This window comes from Lynx canadensis, chromosome B3 (assembly GCF_007474595.2).
Source record: "Lynx canadensis isolate LIC74 chromosome B3, mLynCan4.pri.v2, whole genome shotgun sequence".
Taxonomy (NCBI): Eukaryota; Metazoa; Chordata; class Mammalia; order Carnivora; family Felidae; genus Lynx; species Lynx canadensis.
Genome location: NC_044308.2, coordinates 130,495,418 through 130,514,500, shown reverse-complemented (window position 1 = coordinate 130,514,500; position 19,083 = coordinate 130,495,418).

The window sequence follows — 19,083 nt, the reverse complement described above, 5'->3', positions numbered from 1 at the left end:
GCCACTATATCTCAGGACATAAGTTCTGACATATCTTCAAAGGAAGAAAAATTGAAGAGGTTTACCCGCTATTATTCCAAATGTACTAGGAAGGGTTGTAGCACCATGTTCTAATTATTTTAAATGTCATAACTGAAAATGCCCCCTAAAGGGTAGTCCAGGCCAATGAAAATGCAACAGAAATGTCTAGCAGAAATAAAGATTGCCCTAAACATGCAAACAATGCATTTCAGCCCAATTTAATTGGAATATAAGTTCTATTAGCATATGCAGTGAAAAGCTTGATTTTATTGTCTCTTCGTATGACACTGCTCGACCTCTAGTTAGAGCATATACCTATCTAAGTTTTTAAATAGCATCTTAAAAAAATAAAAAATTCGCAGCACCTGGGTGGCTCAGTTGGTTAAGCAGCTGACTCTTGATTTTGGTTCAGGTCATGATCTTGCGGTTTGTGAGTTTGAGCCCTACATGGGGCTATCAGTGCAGAGCCTGCTTGGGATTCTCTCTCTCCCTCCTTCTTTCTGCCTCTCCCCTGCTCTCTCTAAAAATAAATAAATAAACTTAAAAAAAAAATAAAAAAATAAATAATTAAAAAAATAGCATCTTATATGAATTTTTTAAATCTACTCTTCATACCTCAGCACAAGCACAGGCCACTGTTGAGGCATTAATGTAGACTCTATTTATCAGACAGGCTCACTCAAGCTGCACCCCTGTTTGAAGTTTCCCTTCTGTGCCTCCTTCTCTCTTGAATTTGGGGTTCTTTCTCATCACATTAAGGGCATGTTCTTGGAGGGCAGCACTCACTCATTTCTTACGTCAACTTCTATATTGTTTCTTTCTTTCTAAACATCACCTTCAGTCATGCCTCTGCCAATAACAACCAGACAATATTCTTTAAGATTCCCCTCTGCCCGCAGCTATCTCGTGGGCACAAAAAGGAGCAAACGGTTTAAGACCTTTATGAACAACGAATTTCAAAGAATAAATTGTAAGATACTCTGAGATAGATGCAACTCTGGGCTGGTCAAAGACGCTCCAAGTCAAAGCCGGCTGATATACATGCATGTAAGTAATGTAAGTAGATGCGTGTATCTGTGTAGTGTGTGCATGTGTGTGTGTGTGTGTGTGTGCATATATATATATATATATATATGCACGTATATGTGTATTGAAATTTTCAGGATCAACACCAATAAAACAAAGACATAGCCTGGCCTTCCATGATGTAACAAAATTGGTATTAGATGAATCAATGTGTTAATAAAGAAAGCAAAAGCACTGGACGATAGCGAGAAGGACACAGATGACCATTTTATCTGACTGGGGAATCAAAGAAACCCCAAAAATCAATATATAAAATCACACATGGCCTCCTTGTTGGCATAATTTTTTCAGCATACAAAGGATATTATAAACAAATATCGATAGGAAGCTTGGACAATTATTTGGCCTAAAAATGATTCTGAAAGGAATAAATGAGCACATTTTTACAAGACGGGCCATGACAGCAGGCAGGAGTGGGATGTAAAATATGGAGGACCATGATCATCCCAGTTAAAAGGTGGTGGGTTCTGTTCTTAAAATAAAATAAGGAACGATGCATGTTAACCTCCTTCTATCGTTTTAAGGTAGTCTGCAGATGAAGAAAACAAAGGATCAGAGATGCCTGCTAGTCTTCCTGAGTAGGAGACCCCCAAACCTCCATTCACTCCAACAGGTGGTCCTTCCTGTGCATCCATCATGATCTCAATTGTACCAGTGGTATCTCATTTGTAATAAATGTAACCATGCTCTCGCAAACATTTCATTGCTTTTAGAAAGTTTTGTCTCAAAGAACTTTTTCAGTTATTTTTGTGGATAGAAGTATAGGCAGAATAGACCCCCGCTGATATTTTCTGTCAACCTTCTGGTTCCCTCGGTGAACAAATCAGTTAAACAAGCTGGCTGACAGAATGGAGCCCCCACCAGGCTCGTTCCTATCTGTAAGTGTGAGTGGCACAGATGCACCTATTGATTTATTTTTAACAGTTCAGATTTGGAAGCAGGAGCCTGAATCGTCAGAGTGGTCTCCCCTCTATGCCTTGTCACCTCACCATTGACCCATTCCTTAAAACCCACACCTAGGGCGAAACCCAGTCCTTCTGATCCTTCTAGGAAATGTGGCCACAAGGTGACAAAAGCCTCTTGCCTTAGAGATGACAAAGTCAAGGTTTTATACAGTTAGAAGGCCATGATTGGGGGCGAACAACAGTAACCCGATTCATTTGAAGGTGGGAACAAGATACGCAGCAACTGTCTGGGAGAGCCACACTTGGTACCTCGGACTCTCCTGGGGAGCCTGGAAAATGCAGATTTCCACGTGTTTAACTCCTAGAGAGTTTGAATTAGTGGGTCTGGGGCGATGTCTTTGGAATCGATTTTGAAAGCACACGAAACGAAACAAAAACCACTCTCTAGGTGATCCTGCAAGTTCCCGTGTGGGGAACCGTATTCCCCACGCAAGCAACATAGCTGATTAGTTTAAAAACTGTGACCAGAACCAGCACTTTCCCACGGGGCCCTTAAGTTGGGGTCCTCCGGTAGGAAACAGGGCTCTGGACTCTGTTCCACGAGAGGCAGCTCAAGAAGCAAGAAACAGGCCTGCATTAGGGTTAGAGGCCTAGATACAGAGAGCTAGGAGCCACCTTTGGGCTGCATGGCTTTGCGCGCTCAAAAGCCTGTGCTCCCACTTCCTCGTCCGTAATAGGCTGCGGGCGATAATAGTACCTGGATCCCATTATAGTTAGGAGGTTTAATTCTTTATAAAATATAACAGTACTCAGCATACTGTAAGTACTACAGGAATATCTGTTAAATGAAAAGATGCCAGATCGCTTAAGCCTCAACTGTCGTGACACAAGTTAGCTTTCTGTGCATTTCACTTAAAAACGTTTTCTCTGTACCTGACACCAAGGATGTATAGTTAGTAGCTAAGGTCTTCAGTTGTTCTCAAAAGGAAGAGGAATGTTCTCTCTACCTCTCTCTATGGATCTGGGTCCAGACAGGTTTGTGACCTGGCGTTTCTCATCTTTGTGAAACAGACGGAACACAAAAGTACAACAAATACTCCCCTCATCCCATGACGTTGTGTCAGTCAAACCAAGGCCGCACTGGCACCTGGATGTCCCCACTCACCAGTTGGAGACTTTCTGCTGTCTCATTAATGCCCGCTTCGTGGTACACTGGGAGTCTGAATCAACCAGATGCAACCACATCAAAAGTTTGGAACCCAGGAGGTCTTTAACACCCTTGTCCCAATTTAATAAGACGCGGAGGCTCAGAGAGGATTTGGCTGCATTTTTTAAGAGCCCCAAATGTCTTCTCATTGATTCCCCATCAGTGACACACATAAAGGGTCCCAAACGTGAGCTGGTAGGCTGAGCCCACCCCGCGGGGAGACAGCTGTGTGCATCTCGCGCAGCACTTCGCTGCTCTTTGAGGGTTGTTCAAGTGCAATCCGCTCCTCCAGACTCAATGAGAAGAAATTAAAACTCAAAAATAAAATCAATACTTATCTCTTTGTGCCTACTCAGTGACTGTAGACTCTGGCTTTCATGGGTAATAGATTCAGGCACCACTGATACAGAATGCTGAAATTTATGGACTTCTCCATAGTCATTAATTAATAGTGTGCACACACAGAAAAATAACCAGGCAGAACACTTAGAAATGAAATTATTGCCGAAGCACTGACTACCTAGTTTTTAGGTGGTCAGTCAGGTGAATAAAATGAATAATTGAATATGCTTTACAAGCGGGCAGTAAGGACAAGCAACCCAACAGATTTTTAATTCTGTCTGAAGAACACACATCTCATAGGGGGATCTGGATTGATTTTCCTCTTCTTTACTTGCCAAGGCCATTTTGTAGTTGTGTTTTCTCTGCAAGGGTTTAGAAGAACCCCCACATCATTGAGCACAATCTCATGTAAGATGTTTTCGGGAGTCCTTTGCAGCCAAGTAGCCGAAGACTTCATTTTAGTCTGGAAACCTGCACAAAGAACAAAAAGAACAAAAGAATGTGGGCTTAACCGTGATGGACATGATAATGTATCTTGGCCCTCCTGTGTGTTGCAACATAATTTCCGTGGAGAAATTTTCTTAGAAAATGCATGTCTTGTTTGGAATATCTGTCATTGGTCGGACCCTTGTTGAATTTCTGAGTATAATTCTTGAGAGTATTTTCCTCCATGTCTGAAAATCTGGGGAAAAAATTGATTCTGGCCAGATGAATGGGAGCTGAAATTATATCGCCGTTTGACATCACATTTATCTTTGGTTTTCTTTTGTCTTTTTCTTTCTTCCATTGGCAAACTTGTCCTGTAAAGACCCAGATAATAAGTATTTTAGTCTTTTCCGACTACCCAGTCTGTTTCAACTACTGAACCCTGCCCCTTGGTTTGACGGCAGCCATAGATGAGCCATAAACAAATGGGCGTGGCTGTGTTCCAGTAAACTTCATTTACAAAAACACATCGAGGGTGGGATTCGGCCACTGGGCTATAGTCTGCTGACCCCAGGCACCGCAGCCTTAGCCAGGCACCAGCAAAGGCTTGGAATGGTCGGCATCCCTGGGCAGAGCAGAAGTGGAGTCTTGGTGAGGAAGATGAAGGGACTAGCAGACTTTTCTTTTTTTTCCTTCGCAGACTTGCTTTTTTCCAACTGTGGGGAGTTCAGCTTCAGTCCCGTAGGTCTTGTGGTGCCCAGGGGGAGGCACTGGAGAGTCATTTTCCATGCCTTTCATTTGAACTGGGGACTGTTTTCCCCATTGAAGGTCTGTAGAGGAACTGCCAGTGGAGAGAATGGAAACCAGAGCTCCCTCTTCCCCGGGGTTTTGATGGTGTTGTTTCTCTTTTACTTCCCTTAAAGGTCACAATCATTAGCCTCAAGGCCCTACACTTGGGTCGAAAGAGATTTAGCTGGCTAACTGATTTTTGTCACAACTCAAAGGATAGGTAGGGAGGAGGGGGAGAAGGACCGATATTCCACAGGCAGGACACGAACAGAAGGAAATATTTTCTTCAGATGACGATCCAAGGATGTGGTGAACCCAGATGTGAGGGTAGTTGGGAAAGCGTGCCAGAGGCCTCTGCTGAATGCATTTGGATTGCACAGGTTTGCCAGACCCCAAAGCTAATCAGGACCAGGCAGAAAGAAGCCCAGCATTCCACAGCCTGGCTAGTCCTTAAGGTAATGTTTCTTTGAAGTCTGAGAATATCCCATTGTTTATTCAAGTTTCAGCTCTCAGCTTTTTCCAAAGGGATTTGAAGGAGCTTAAACATTAATCAAAATACAAACCAAGACTATTAGTAATGAATTAAAGTCAAGCTTATCCAGATAAATAAACTAGAATAAATGTTGCCAGAGGTGGAAGATAAGCTGATTGTTTCATTGCTTATTACATTTGGCACAAGGGGAAAGACAGTATTACCTGGGATGTCTCTAGAGGAGGACAGAACCCAGCAACACATCTCCTGGAACACACTTGACTACCTTCTCCCTGGGGGTTATTTTTATTTTAGGGAGGAATTGATTTAAATAATCGTCACTTTCAGGGGCTGGTGATGATGGGAAAACCAGACATGACTCCTGATGGTGATTATGGAAAGGGAGGGGCAATCTTAATTCACTTGCAATGACGCTATTTGGGACAGATGGATATGTGCCTCCTGAAAAAGAGCACCTCCTTTTTCATCCAGAAGCAGCAAGTACAGCAAAGTATCTTCTCTCCTGGGGGCTGCCTCCCTCAGTCAGTGACTGCCCAAACAGCCACATACTGATCTTACCTCTGCTCTTCCTCTCCTCCACTTTGTGCATTGTATGTGAGGCATTTAGCCTTTTCCACCCCAATGCAGGGAAAGATAAGCAGATCCTGGAGCAGTGTTATTTAAGACAGAAGAAAAATTGTGCCATGATGTGTGTGTGTGTGTGTGTGTGTGTGTGTGTGTGTGTTATATTGAATATATACAGATATTCTAAACTCCAAGGCTAGGTTTGGGTAATTCTTCCCCTCACTTTTTCCTGTGTTGTAGACTTCAGTGGAGATTTGATGGGTCTCTGGCAAATATATTCAAGAATACTATATGAGTTAGGAGAGAGACAACTAACTTATTGATCTGAGCCGGATCACAAGAGTGAACCATGTTTTCAGCTTGTTATATATGACAGCTCTGACTTGTTTATCACCAAACCAGAAACAAGAGGACAGTCACGAGACACAAATGAGGGAATGAGCTCTGAAATGTCTCAGGAGACCGTAGAAAATGTTAGCTATGTGGTCTGCTGTGTGGCCACCCCCCACCAAACTCTCCAGCGGAATGGCTTAACATAGCAAAATTTAGTTTTGACTTCGGCATCTCTGAACCAGTCAGCTGGGGTTTGGCTGATCTGGTCTTAGTTCCACTGAGCGTGGACTCCAGGCTGCAGATTAAGGTCAGTTTCTCCTGTCAGTAACTAATGGGTGACATGGGGAGTTAATCCCTCGGCAAAAGCAAAAAAGGACGAGGAAATAAACCCAATCTGGCACATACGTTTCAAACCTCTATCCATTTTAGTTTTACTGACATCTCATTATCTGAAACAGTTCACATGGCCAATCCAAAGTCAGGAGCCAAGGAAAGCACATTCTGCCACGGTAAAGATGTGCGCGAACTACAAAAGGATGGATAAACGAGTAGGTGAAAGCCTGGGACCAATAATTCAGTCTGTCACACAGACATACCTGCATTGGTGGGTCTGCAGGCGAGGAGCATGAGCCAACTCCCTGGTCAGAAAAGCTCCAAACCAGAGACCCGTAGTTTTCTATAAAGTTTTAGGCCACTGAATGGAGTAGGGTAAGGAATTAGGTCACCACTTAAAGGTCTACTCTATTGTCGTATAAAAATAGTCTTATTATAGTACATTTACACCCTTCCACTTTCTATTTTTAATTGAGTCCTTGGGGCTACCTGAAATTTCAGGATATCAGTGCGTGCTGAAGTCTTCCACATGTATGTGTTTATTTAAACTCTTTTCTCTCTAGCATGTTTTGCTTCACAAAGCTAGGGACCAAGAACTTGTTTCTTTCTACTAATGAAGTAAATATGTGTCTTTATATAGATATTTCTTTGCTCTGTCGATATCTTATTTACTTCTTTGCTTGGACTTTCAGGGTGTTTATGGATAAATCTGACACCAATTCCTATAGCCTTTCTCAGCCACGACCGTCTTAATAAAATTCCTCTTTTCTCTTTTTACTTTGTGCCTTTTATATTTCACCAGATGGCATTTAGTTTTGCTATGATGACTTTCATGTAGGCAGTCTTGATCTGTTTTTGAAAATGAATGAGCAAAGAAGGAAGAAAAGAAGGGAAGGGGGGATGTATGAAAGGAAGGAAGGAAAAGAAAGAAAGAAAGAAAGAAAGAAAGAAAGAAAGAAAGAAAGAAAAAGGAGAAGGAAGGACAGAAGGAAGGAGGAAAAGAAAATAGGAAGGAAAGAAGAAAAGAGAAAAAAGGACTCAAATATAATTTCCTGTTCCTATGCAAGATAACATTGTGATGGGGCATATTTTTTTTTTGGTTCTAAATATTATTGAGTACTGACAACAAGCAAGAATAACTCAGTTCCTGGGAGATATTTGCTCTTGGAAGATAATACTACCAACCAACTAAAACACTTTCCTTATCAAGGCTAATACTTTACTTATCAAAACTTGTTTCAAAAACTCACATTCCTGCTCCCACCAATCCAAAACTATTGTCATAGATTCTGTTTTGCCTTAAAATCATCCAGTCTGGTCTTTTATAAAATCTTCTCATACTTTCCCCCCTTGACCTTATCGAGTTGGTGTTTTTCCTTATTGCAACAAACCTATTAACTTACTTTTGATTAATCAACAGCTTTGAGGTATTTAAGTAAGTCATTTCTTAACAGAAAAAAATATATTTTTGTTTGTAAAACCAGCCATTATGTTGGATATTTATATACCCATGTAAGCAACAGCACACGCTCCAGCACAACTTGAAATTCGACCAGTCTCAGGTTTATCAAATACATCAGTCATGCCTGGTTTTTTATAAGAACAGAAAAATAAATGTACCTACTGCGAAAAGAAATTAATTAAAATATGTGGTAATTAAGAAAGATTATTATTTTACATTTCTATAATCAGCTAGTAAGTCTGAAATATTTTGACCTAAAAAATGACGATTGATAAGTCTTAAGTAAGGGTTCCTTCTTTAATGCTTTTAGTCAAGGAGAAAGGAACCAGCTATACACATATGTGATTGACTTCCTTCTTCCCTTCAAGGGAGCCATCCATAAGCCATACTCTTGTCTAACACCTATTTAGACCCATTTGTCTCCATACATTGAATTCAATAATAGAGCCTTCAGCAGGCTGTATGACTATTTACTTGAACTTCTGACCCTCTTTGGACTAGCAAGGTTACCAATGTATTGATATCTGCATACCGTCACTGTGTTTGGGCAGAGGGTGGCTTTAGGTAAGACTATAACCAGGTGATCTGGTTAGCCCATGACTAGAATATCCAAAGTCTCTCCCCTTCCTTTTCAACTTTTCAGAGGCATGGCACGGTTGATTCTAACCTTGGTTTTCGGTTTAAAAATGACCCTACATTGCTATTTCCTAAATTAATATTCCACATTTATCATTCCAACACGATGTGCTGTGAGAGATCCTTCCTGCATATGCTCATTATTAATGATGGTTTTGTGTTGGAAGATGGAAGTTTCCATCTTCCCATCCATCTAATGTCCACTTGTCAAGGATCTATCATGGCTTCCAAATGTTTAACCCCATTGTGGTGTTTGAAACCAACTGACAATTTGGGTTAATGGTCCCTAAAAAAATTAGGGTGCTCCGATTTTAAAATGGTGAAAGAATTAAAGACTAGAGGCTGAAATATATAATAATTTTATATTATTATATCACTAGAGTGTTAAAAAGAAAGCAGACACAGGCCGTATTTACTGAGGGTAATGTTTGAATACTGAAAGTCTCTTTCAAAATTAATGATTAGTGGGGAGTGGGTGAAGAGGGGGCAGGAGATAAGGCTTCCAGTTATAGAATGAATAAGTCACAGTGATGAAAGGCACGGCATGAAGAATATAGCCAAAGATATTGTAATAGTGTTGTATGCTGACAGATGGTAGCTACCCTTGTGGTGAGCACAGCATAATGTAGAAACTTGTTGAATCACTAAGTGGTACACGTGAAGCTAATGTAACATTGTGTGTCAACTAAAAAAAAAATCAGTGGGGGTGGAGGGAAAGGTTTCCCACTTGATCTTAGGAGAAAAACAACACAGACCCTTCTTTTACAACGAAGGCCAATTATATAATAAGCAAACATTTATGAGGAGGTCTATGCGCCTAGTACTGAGACGGTTATCAGAATGTTTCATTCCCTCGATGTTCCTACCATTTTTCCAGTAGAAAAACACCTCAGCAGTAACTTGATAGAGAATTGTGGATTGGAATGATTTCATAGTTAAGACGTGAGTTCCCCGTCTACCCTCCAACTAAATACAAAGAACAGAGATGAGCCTAATTTGTCCTATTTTTTCCCCTTGATGGTTCCTATCACAAACGCTTACTTGGCAGTCACTGTGAAGCATAAAATTTGATATGTTCTGGGATGAGTGGGTGGAGTTATACAAATATGGACAATTCATAGTCTTTGCCCTCAAAGTGTGTATCAGTTAATAGAGGGGAATAAACATTGATCTGCAAAATATTGAATAGTCAGCTGTAAAAAAATTTCCACTAATTTTTACCAGTCTAATGTGCAGAATTTGGCAGGGTTCCAAGGGGTTTCATCCAAATGGAATAGGAAAGCTGGGAAGTCAAGGGAAAGAAAGACCAAGGACGGGAACACTTTATGGATCATTCAAGAAGTAGGTGTTCATAGGTGCGTTTATTATGTCATCTTACATGTTGTCACTCACCAGAACATCCAGATATTTTATCGGTGAGTATATTTGTGTATTGAGGTTACCAGTGCCTTCGCTCTTCTTCCATTAGTTCCCTGTATCCATCGGTGTCTGGTGCATAGAATATTCTGCCTTCAGTAGACAGTGCTCTTTTTCACATCCACAATATTGACAATGAGGAAGTTAGATGCTCTATGAAGCCAAAAGAGGAGAGCAGGACCACCAGAGAAGCAGAATGGGAGTGTCATCAAGGAGTGACCAAGTCAGCGGTATGGGAGGGTCATCACGGAGGGACCTGTGACCCTAGAACCGGTTCTTCCTTATAACGATGCTCTTTCCTCTGTATCATCTCCATCAGTCCCTCAACAGATTTCTATATCAAAGTCTGCACAAACAATACAACTTGAAATGTGCAATAACGTGCTTTCCGTTTGCCTGCTATGATGTGTTATGTGTGTTCAGTTTTCTGGAATGGATTTAAGTTGAAGCTTTTATTAGCTGTTTTATAGAAATCTTTAGTGGACCTTATAGCTGTTATTTCTGTGTAGCAAACAGATGAACATGCAGAAGAGAGCAGAGCTCACAAGAAGTCATTTCAAGAGGAGCGGAATGAAGTAGGAAGCTGGTTCATTCAGCAACATCATTTAACTTGCTTGTATTTAGTAAAAGTGTGTGTGTGTGTGTGTGTGTGTGTGTGTGTGTGTGTGCATGTGTGTGAAAGCATGAATACCCTTGACCATGAGAAGCAGGGATTGTCAGTGTATATTGCAGTTATGATACTGGGGCATATTTGCTGTGTTAGTTTGCTATTGCTGCTGTAACAAAGCAGCAGAGTTACTAGGAGATAATCTTTGCTTGCCTCTTCCAGCTTTGAGCATTTGCTGGCAAGCCTTAGTATTTCTTGGCTTGGACATGCATCATTCCAGCCACATGGCCGTCTTCTCCCTGTGTGTCTTCACATTGCCTTCCCACTGTGTGACTGTCTCTCTGTCCCAACTTGCCTTTTTATAACAACAGCAATCAGATTGGATTAGGGTCCACTCTAATAATCTCATTTCTACTCGATTACTTTCCTAAAAACCATTATTCCAAATAAAGCTGCATTCTGAGACCCTGGCGGTTAGGACTTCAGCATATCTTCCTTGAGGGACACAATTCACCCCCATAACACTTGCACATTGCCCCTTTAAAAGGAAGTCTAGTCCAAAGATTAACTCCCAGTTTTGCTGGTTTTACTGTTCATGGTCATTTCTTTAAAGCCAAGTAGTCTCTATTTTCAAATTATTTCCTTTTTATTTCTCAGTTGGCTGGCTATAACAAGTCATATTTTGAGAAAGATACTGTGCGGTGGGATTATAGCCAAATTCTTTTCTTGTTTGAATTTATATAATTTTTCCACAAAAAAGATTATTTTGAGGAATAAGTTAAGGCATCAGTAGAATATCCACCAAAATCATAGGAGAAGACTTTTTTCCTTCCAAATAGAAAGGAGCCCTAGAGAAGCAGCACAGAATTTTCTTTCAAATGATGAAAGGATTGATAGTCCATCAGATGAAGTGACCAGACTAAGGTCACATACTTAGAGTCAGAGACAGAAAGAAAACCGAAATGATCAACGTAGATGAAGTAAATGACTGCTTGCAGCATGAGTCAGGCTCATTTTTAGAGTCTTGTTTGAATACAACTCTCAAAAGTGCTGAGTTTACAAGTCAAGCCCTCCTCCATCCCACCCTCATTGATCAAAGACTTTTCCCTACCACTGTCCTTACAAATATAAACTCCTTTCCACATAAAAACAAAAAGAAAAACAACTCGGTCTCCTTTCCAGGTTCATGAAATAAAAGGATCAAAACACAGTTTGAGAATATGGCTGCTTTAATGTAAATAATATTTCTTGTAGATTTTTGCCTTGGGCTTCCATTGAAACTGGGAGCACTGAATGAACTCATGTGAATTATGTTCAGGTGGGGCATGTGAAGATATCAGAACCAGAGTGGAAATCTGCATTTGGGTTGGCCTCACGCTGCTTGTGTGCTTTTTAGAAATGCCGCTGAACATCAGTTTCTTCCCAGGTAAAATCAAAGGCAAAAAAAAATCACCATCCTTCGTTCATAGTCTTGGGGTTTTGGCAACAACTTGACATCCAATAAGCATCCCATAAGTGTTTATGTGTTCATTCAAGTTTCTGGAAATACTCCAAGAAATAATTATTTTATCTTGATGCTTCTCTATGTAGATAGCATACAGACAGAGCTATTGTAAATTTCAGCTCTTGGGGTTCTTACCTGTGCAACCTTGGCCATGAGGCCTCCTTTGTCAAAAAAAAAGAAAAAAAGGAATGATAACAACCCATACCTTGCCAGGATATTGGGAGGGTTATGTGCAATAATCCCTGTAAAGTGCTTCCTGTAGCATCCTAGCATTCATCAAGTGTTTCGTTTGTGATAATTACTAACGTCATTGTTTTTCTTATTTACTAACAACACTGTATTTAGCACTTGCTTATTTTTTTAATTTTTATTTAAGACCTTATTTTTCAAAGCTGTAATGAATGATTCCAGTCACTTTCTCTTAGAAATAATTTCTCTTGGAATTATTGGCGAAAGTCTAAAAGTGGTTTCTCAGGAAGTTTTATGATCAGAGCCCCAAATCCCTACTGATTAGTTTGAGAAAATCTTAATACATGGTTAAAAATTACCTTGCTTCCACTGTCCACCCTACTTACCTTATGTTATAAGGTGTGACTGGAGCCACTAAGCAATGAAGAAGGTTCTATTTCCTATATATTATTATTCTTGGCATGAGGTATACTTTTTTTGGATTTCTATACTCAAAATCCTCCTAGCCTCTATTTTTCATCTTTACTTAAAAATTTTTTTTAATGTTTACTTATTTTGAAGGAGAGAGAGACAGAGCGTGAGTGAGGGACAGACAGAAAGAGAGGGAGACACAGAATCTGAAGTGGGCTCCATCCAGGCTCTGAGCCGTCAGCACAGAGCCCGACATTGGGCTCGAACTCACCATCTGTGAGATCATGACCTGCGGTGAAGTTGGACGCTTAACCGACCGAGCCATCCAGGTGCCCCTCCCTATTTTTCATCTTTAAAATAATGATGACAATGAGGAGGAGGAGGAGGAGGAGGAGGAGGACTGTTAATATTATCTTACAAGATAATTAATGATATTCATGGTAATGAAAATCCTTATAAACTATAAAAATGTAACACCTAGTTGTCTGGAGTAGAAGTATATCGCAAGCAGAACAGAGAAGAAGTAAAAGGAAGAAGAGGAGAAGGAAAGATATATATTCATACAAGACATTTTATGTTCCAAACACAATACTTATGTCGCGCTTTGAAATACGTGCTTATTTAGTCTTCATAACAAATGTCGGGTGTTCTGATTACTAACATCTACCACCTGGGAAAAGTGAGGCACAGAGTAGGGACAACCACTGGAGGGTAGACCCTTGAGTTCTGACTACCTTTTTCAAGATATCAGACCAGGCGCAAAATAACTCACTTTTCCACATTTCTGATGTTCTAAATGCAAATCAAAGATACAATAAATATGACTTCTTTCATATATTTTTTAGCAAAATAGAAGCATTCTCATAGAGTGCAGATAAATATATATATATATATATATATATATATATATATATTTAGATTGGCAACATAGTAATCTCTATTAGAATTAAAAAATGTAAGCTATTTCATCCAACAATCTTACCTTTAAGAATATCTATATTAAGGGGTGCCGGGGTGGCTCAGTTGGTTAAGTGTCTGACTTAGGCTCAGGTCATGATCTCATGGTTCATGGGTTTGAGCCCCGCCTTGGGCTCTCTGCTGACAGCTCAGAGCCTGGAGCCTACTTTGGATTCTGTGTCTCCTTCTCTCTCTGTCCCTCTTCCGCTCATGATCTGTCTCTCAAAAATAAATAAATGTTAAAAAAATTTTTTTAAAAATATCTGTTTTAAAAATAATATTCATTAATATATATTGATTTATTTTTATCATAAAAAATGTATAAGTTTGTCTGACTCAATTATCTCTATTCTCCTTCAAAACCATGCTATTTAATTACCCTTTGATTATGGTCTCCCCTGTGTCTCTCTATAATTCCTATAAATGAACCAATTGGGCTTAATTGTGAACGAATTATAATATAACTTTCTCCATTTTTATCAAAGAAGGGAAACCTTACAGATTATTCCAGAATTTTGCAAAATTAATGATCCCTTCAGGCCCTTTTGTCTACCTGAGGCAATAATGTAGTTTCCCCCTAACTTAACTGCACTTTCTTCCTTGGACCCATGGACTCTCAAATTACAGTTGACAGATTTAGAAAATAAAAATAGAGGATGCTTAGTTGAATTTGAATTTCGGATTAATAATGAATAATTTTTTAGTGCATCTTCCCTGCATTATCTGTGAAATATTTAAAAATTTTATTTGTTATTTATTTGAAATTCAAATTTAACTGGGTATCCCATATTTTATCTGGAAACTTTCTCACCTACATACCATGGTTAGTAGTGTTAGTGGTAATGATTGCTTCATCTAGAAATATCACCAAAAACAAACTCAGGTATGTCACTCTTTGAAAATCTCTACCTTTTACTCACCTAAAAGATCATATTATTTCCTAGTTCTCTAAAGAGATCACAGACTGTAAGACATACATTGAAGTCTCATTGTATCCTATCCTTGAAGCCATCCATAGGGTGGTTGGGAAAAAATTGTCTATATTTATCTATACAGAGGCGGAGTAAGAGGAATTATTATTGGGTCCTTCACTCTTTGTTGTGTGTGCACTTGATAGGCTGAAAATCTGAGTCCCACTTTGGTCTTCCCCATCTATAAAACTCTACTTTCCTGGAGGAAACTCAAATCCTTGTGACATAAACATCCTCACACTTCATAAATAAAGGGTTACTAAGGGCTCTTGGTTCCACTCATCCACCAACTCTATCTTAGATAACAAGGCTATTTACTGAAAGGTTACTGAGCGTTCATGGACCTGACAGACCAGACTTGGGACTGGAAAGCATCCAGTGACTCTCAAAACGTAAAGAACTGGGAATGAGAAAGCATTGCAACGTCTTGTAGCTAAAATATGCTGGTCGGTGCCACAGTCACTCCTACCTCTGCCTGCCCTGTGTATGACTCTGAACATTGTGCTTTTTATCAGGAAGTGCGGATTCAAATGCCCTCAGAAAACTGCCTGCTTAGCCAAGATGAGGTCACATTTCCACTCCCAAACTGTACTAGGAAGAAGAGCGAATGGTTCTGAACTAGTCAGCTTCTGAACGTGGAATTGTCATCTCCCATGCTTACGTGCGATGGGAGAGAACACTCTGTAATAGAAATCAGAGCAGGAAAGTGGATGGTTCATGGCAAAATAAAACATACAAAAAAAACCAACAACAAAAAAACCCCACAAAAACACAAAATTTGGCCACTAAATATTGAAGCGTATAAGGCCCCTTAATATCTTCCCCTCTGTTGATTTCCAATTTTCTTGTCAACAAGAGGGAACCCCCTGCAGACGGGAGGAAGCAATCACAACCTTGGGAAAAGAAGCACTAGGTCCAGCCCTGGGAAATCATCCTTGACATTAGAAGTCACTCTCCTTATGAGACTCCTTTCGTGTAGCTGGTTTATTTGTTGCCTTAAAAAACTTAACCTGCCTTACATATCCTCACCAGAAGCATCATCTCTATCAAGTGGGGGCTGAAACTCTTCAAAGCTTGTATGTGCTGTCTCAGTCTGAGCTTTTCTGAGTAACAGCTTTCTGCCTTTTTGCTACCAATTTATAATCACCATCACCTAGATGAGGAGTTTGTAACTTGGAATGTGTGAGTAAGTTTTAAGGAGTCAGAAAAATCCTTGTAATTTATTGCATTTTTAAAATAAGATTTGGGGTGCATACTCCTATAGAAAGGAACGGTTCTAAAAATGTGTATTCTCAAATGGGTCTCTTAAGAAAAACAGGGTTTAATGACATAAATGAAACCGGGAATACTAAATACTTTTGCCAGTTTCAAATAACTTGTTTGTAGCAGAATCAAGACATCCAGGTCCCCATATAGTTCAATAATTATTTGAGTTTTGTGCCAGTTATGCATGTGTTTTTAAAGGTAAAAAACAAGCTACACCTTCTTGCCAAATATGTCCTTCATCCTGGCAATCCCAGAATGACATTCTTAGCTTGACCTCATCCTCTATGTTTTGGCAATGCCGACAGAGAACCAACCGACCCATCAGACAACTGGGGCCAACCATTCCCTGCATACTTGTATTCTATACAGAAAGAATCTCATAGATCTCTCCTTATTAACAGGTTTGTAGTAGGTTGCTTGAAATGATCAAGGATTTAATGACTTTCATCTTTTGAAGAACTTCTGGACTTAAAAAATTGCTCGAAATATATCGTGATGTATAATGAGCAGTGACCTTAACACAAAGTCTCTAGAAAACAGAACACGAGGCAAGAATTAGTGGGACAACGCCTTATTAGGGAAATGTAAAATCGGGACAGTGAGGTTTAAAAGGAGAAGAAGAGAGCAAAAGGAAAATGTCCAGTGACGCAAAGCGATGTGTTATCAAGTTGTCTCCCACGTCATGACAAGCCATGAAGCGATATATAGCAGGTCTCTCAGCAGGTACATTTGCTGGGCAGATGGAACTTCTCCAACAAGACTGCATGCACAAACCATGACGTAGTGTATCAGAGAGAGAAAAGGGGGGATGTGTTTGCCCAGATCTGTCCTATCTCCTTTTTCTTATGGATCAAAGTATGCCCCATGGGGAGTCAAGCCAGACATACAATCTATAATTAAGCTTTCTTTTAGGTCTAGAGGTGATGGGAAGGGATCAGATATATGGTGTTGACTGAGTCTCGGCCATACAACACAAGCCAATAGGAGGCTATCGCACTCTCGCGACAAGGCTAGAAGACCCATCCAGGCAGAGAAGTGGCAAGTAAGTCCAGAAAGTAGCCAGGGCAAAGGGGCTCTGAGGAGGTGTGCCTGGTTTGTGTTTGGCACAAGCAGAGTTCGAAGGTTTATTTCAGCCCCGAACTGCCTGTGGGATGTTGAGAAAAGTATTTACTCTCTCTGTGTCTCAGAGTCATCTCAGAATGATTCGAGTCTAAGTCTGTATGATTGCATACACCAACAGTGAAACACTTTGAGTTTTGGCTTTATTCCCCACAAAACACAAGTCCCAGGGTGGATCTGGGGGCAATATCCATTCAAGTCTCTGCAGGATTAGACATTTATCTTTAGTCCTGAATATCTTCCAGCTCATTATTAATGAGATGTTTTCACAACTTCGATATGTAGTAAGGCAGAAAAAAAGCACTAACGCGTTGAGAACAGTTGAAAACAGTAGGCATACAGCTGTTTCCTTTGCTCTGGAAAACAATTATGTAATGGAATATTCAGTTCACCAGAATATTCTGATTCAGTTAATTAATTAAAATTGTTAATTTTTAGAGTGATTACACTGCAATTATGCACCGTTGGTTGGATATTGATGCATAGACAGAAATCGATCTCCCTGTGACTTAACATAATACGTCCGTACCGAAGACGACTTCAGGCATGAGATAGCTCATCTTCACAAAAGTGATTGTTTTTACCTTTTGGTATTGTGAGATATGCATTTATTGCAAATACAAACCAGGGAAGTCACTTACAGGAAGGGTCTTCTATGTTAAATGATCTGTACCTATTTCATGGAAGGAACAGGGCACAGTGAAGCATACGTCAGAGGGAATGTTTGTCTTCCATAGATTCGTGCACGTAGTTGAATTCTCATGAGTCTGGGGAACGCACTCAGCCTGCAGAACTGTGTCACTTCTAGTTTTTACTTTACCATTACTAGCCTCTTTTTCACGGACATGTTTCCCTTTAATTGGGCTTTGTCTATTGCTATATACCTGTCAGGTCTCAAATGTTGTCCCACAATTCTTGGATACTGATTAAATGGTAACCCATTCATCATTATCGCAGAGGCAATCTAAAGCCCTGCAAGTTGGATTTTTGTTCGCATAGTCCTGGCGGAAGGGAGTTGTTTACGATGAAGGGTCCTCTTCAGAGAGGCAGTACAGTGCTATGGTAAAGGGCATAGGCTCTGGAGTCAAAGAAATTCCAATTCGCTCATTTACTCATTTATTTAACAAATATTTATTGAGTTGCTACTATATTCTAGGCACTGTTCTAGGTAATGGTATATAATAGAAGAAGACCAAAAAAAAAAAAAAATGCCCTACGTACTTACCATTTCAATGAAGGATTTAGCAAAAACAAGATAAATGAATAAATTATATATTTGACTGTGTTAAGCACTAAGGAGAAAAACAGGAAAGGACAGGTAGGTTGAAATTTTAGGGAAGCTCGGGGACGATTCTGAGAAACTATTTGATTAGAAGGAGACACACATTTTATGTTGCCTAAAGTTTATATGATACTTTTGAAAATTTTACCATAGTGTATCTTCATGTGACCACTTTGCTGGTGCCTCAGCCAACTTTTGTGAGAGTGTTGTGAAAGAGGGCAGATCCTAAACTTTACTGGCTTCATGGTAAATGCACCTGCACCTGACCCTTAACTACCTGGATGATTTTGGTCAAGCAACTTAACCTAGAAAGTTTTCCCAACTGTCCAATGGAGATAATAGAGGTATTAGTCTACTTTATTGGAGTGTGATAAGGCTCAGACAAGATAATGCCTATAAAGCATTTCTTACTGTGTGAAGTACATGATCAATGCCAAATTCCTAAAATCTCAAACATATTATTATGTGTTCCGTTGGTTTTGCTCACTTGCTTACTTTGTTTATAGGTCAAGGTTATTTGAGTTCCCCATCACTTTTTTTTTTTTAACGTTTATTGATTTTTGAGACAGAGAGAGACAGAGCATGAACAGGGGAGGGTCAGAGAGAGAGAGGGAGACACAGAATTTGAAACAGCTCCAGGCTCTGAGCTGTCAGCACAGAGCCTGATGCGGGGCTCGAACCCACAAACCGCGAGATCATGACCTGAGCCGAAGTCGGAAGCTTAACGGACTGAACCACCCAGGCGCCCCTCCCCATCACTTTTG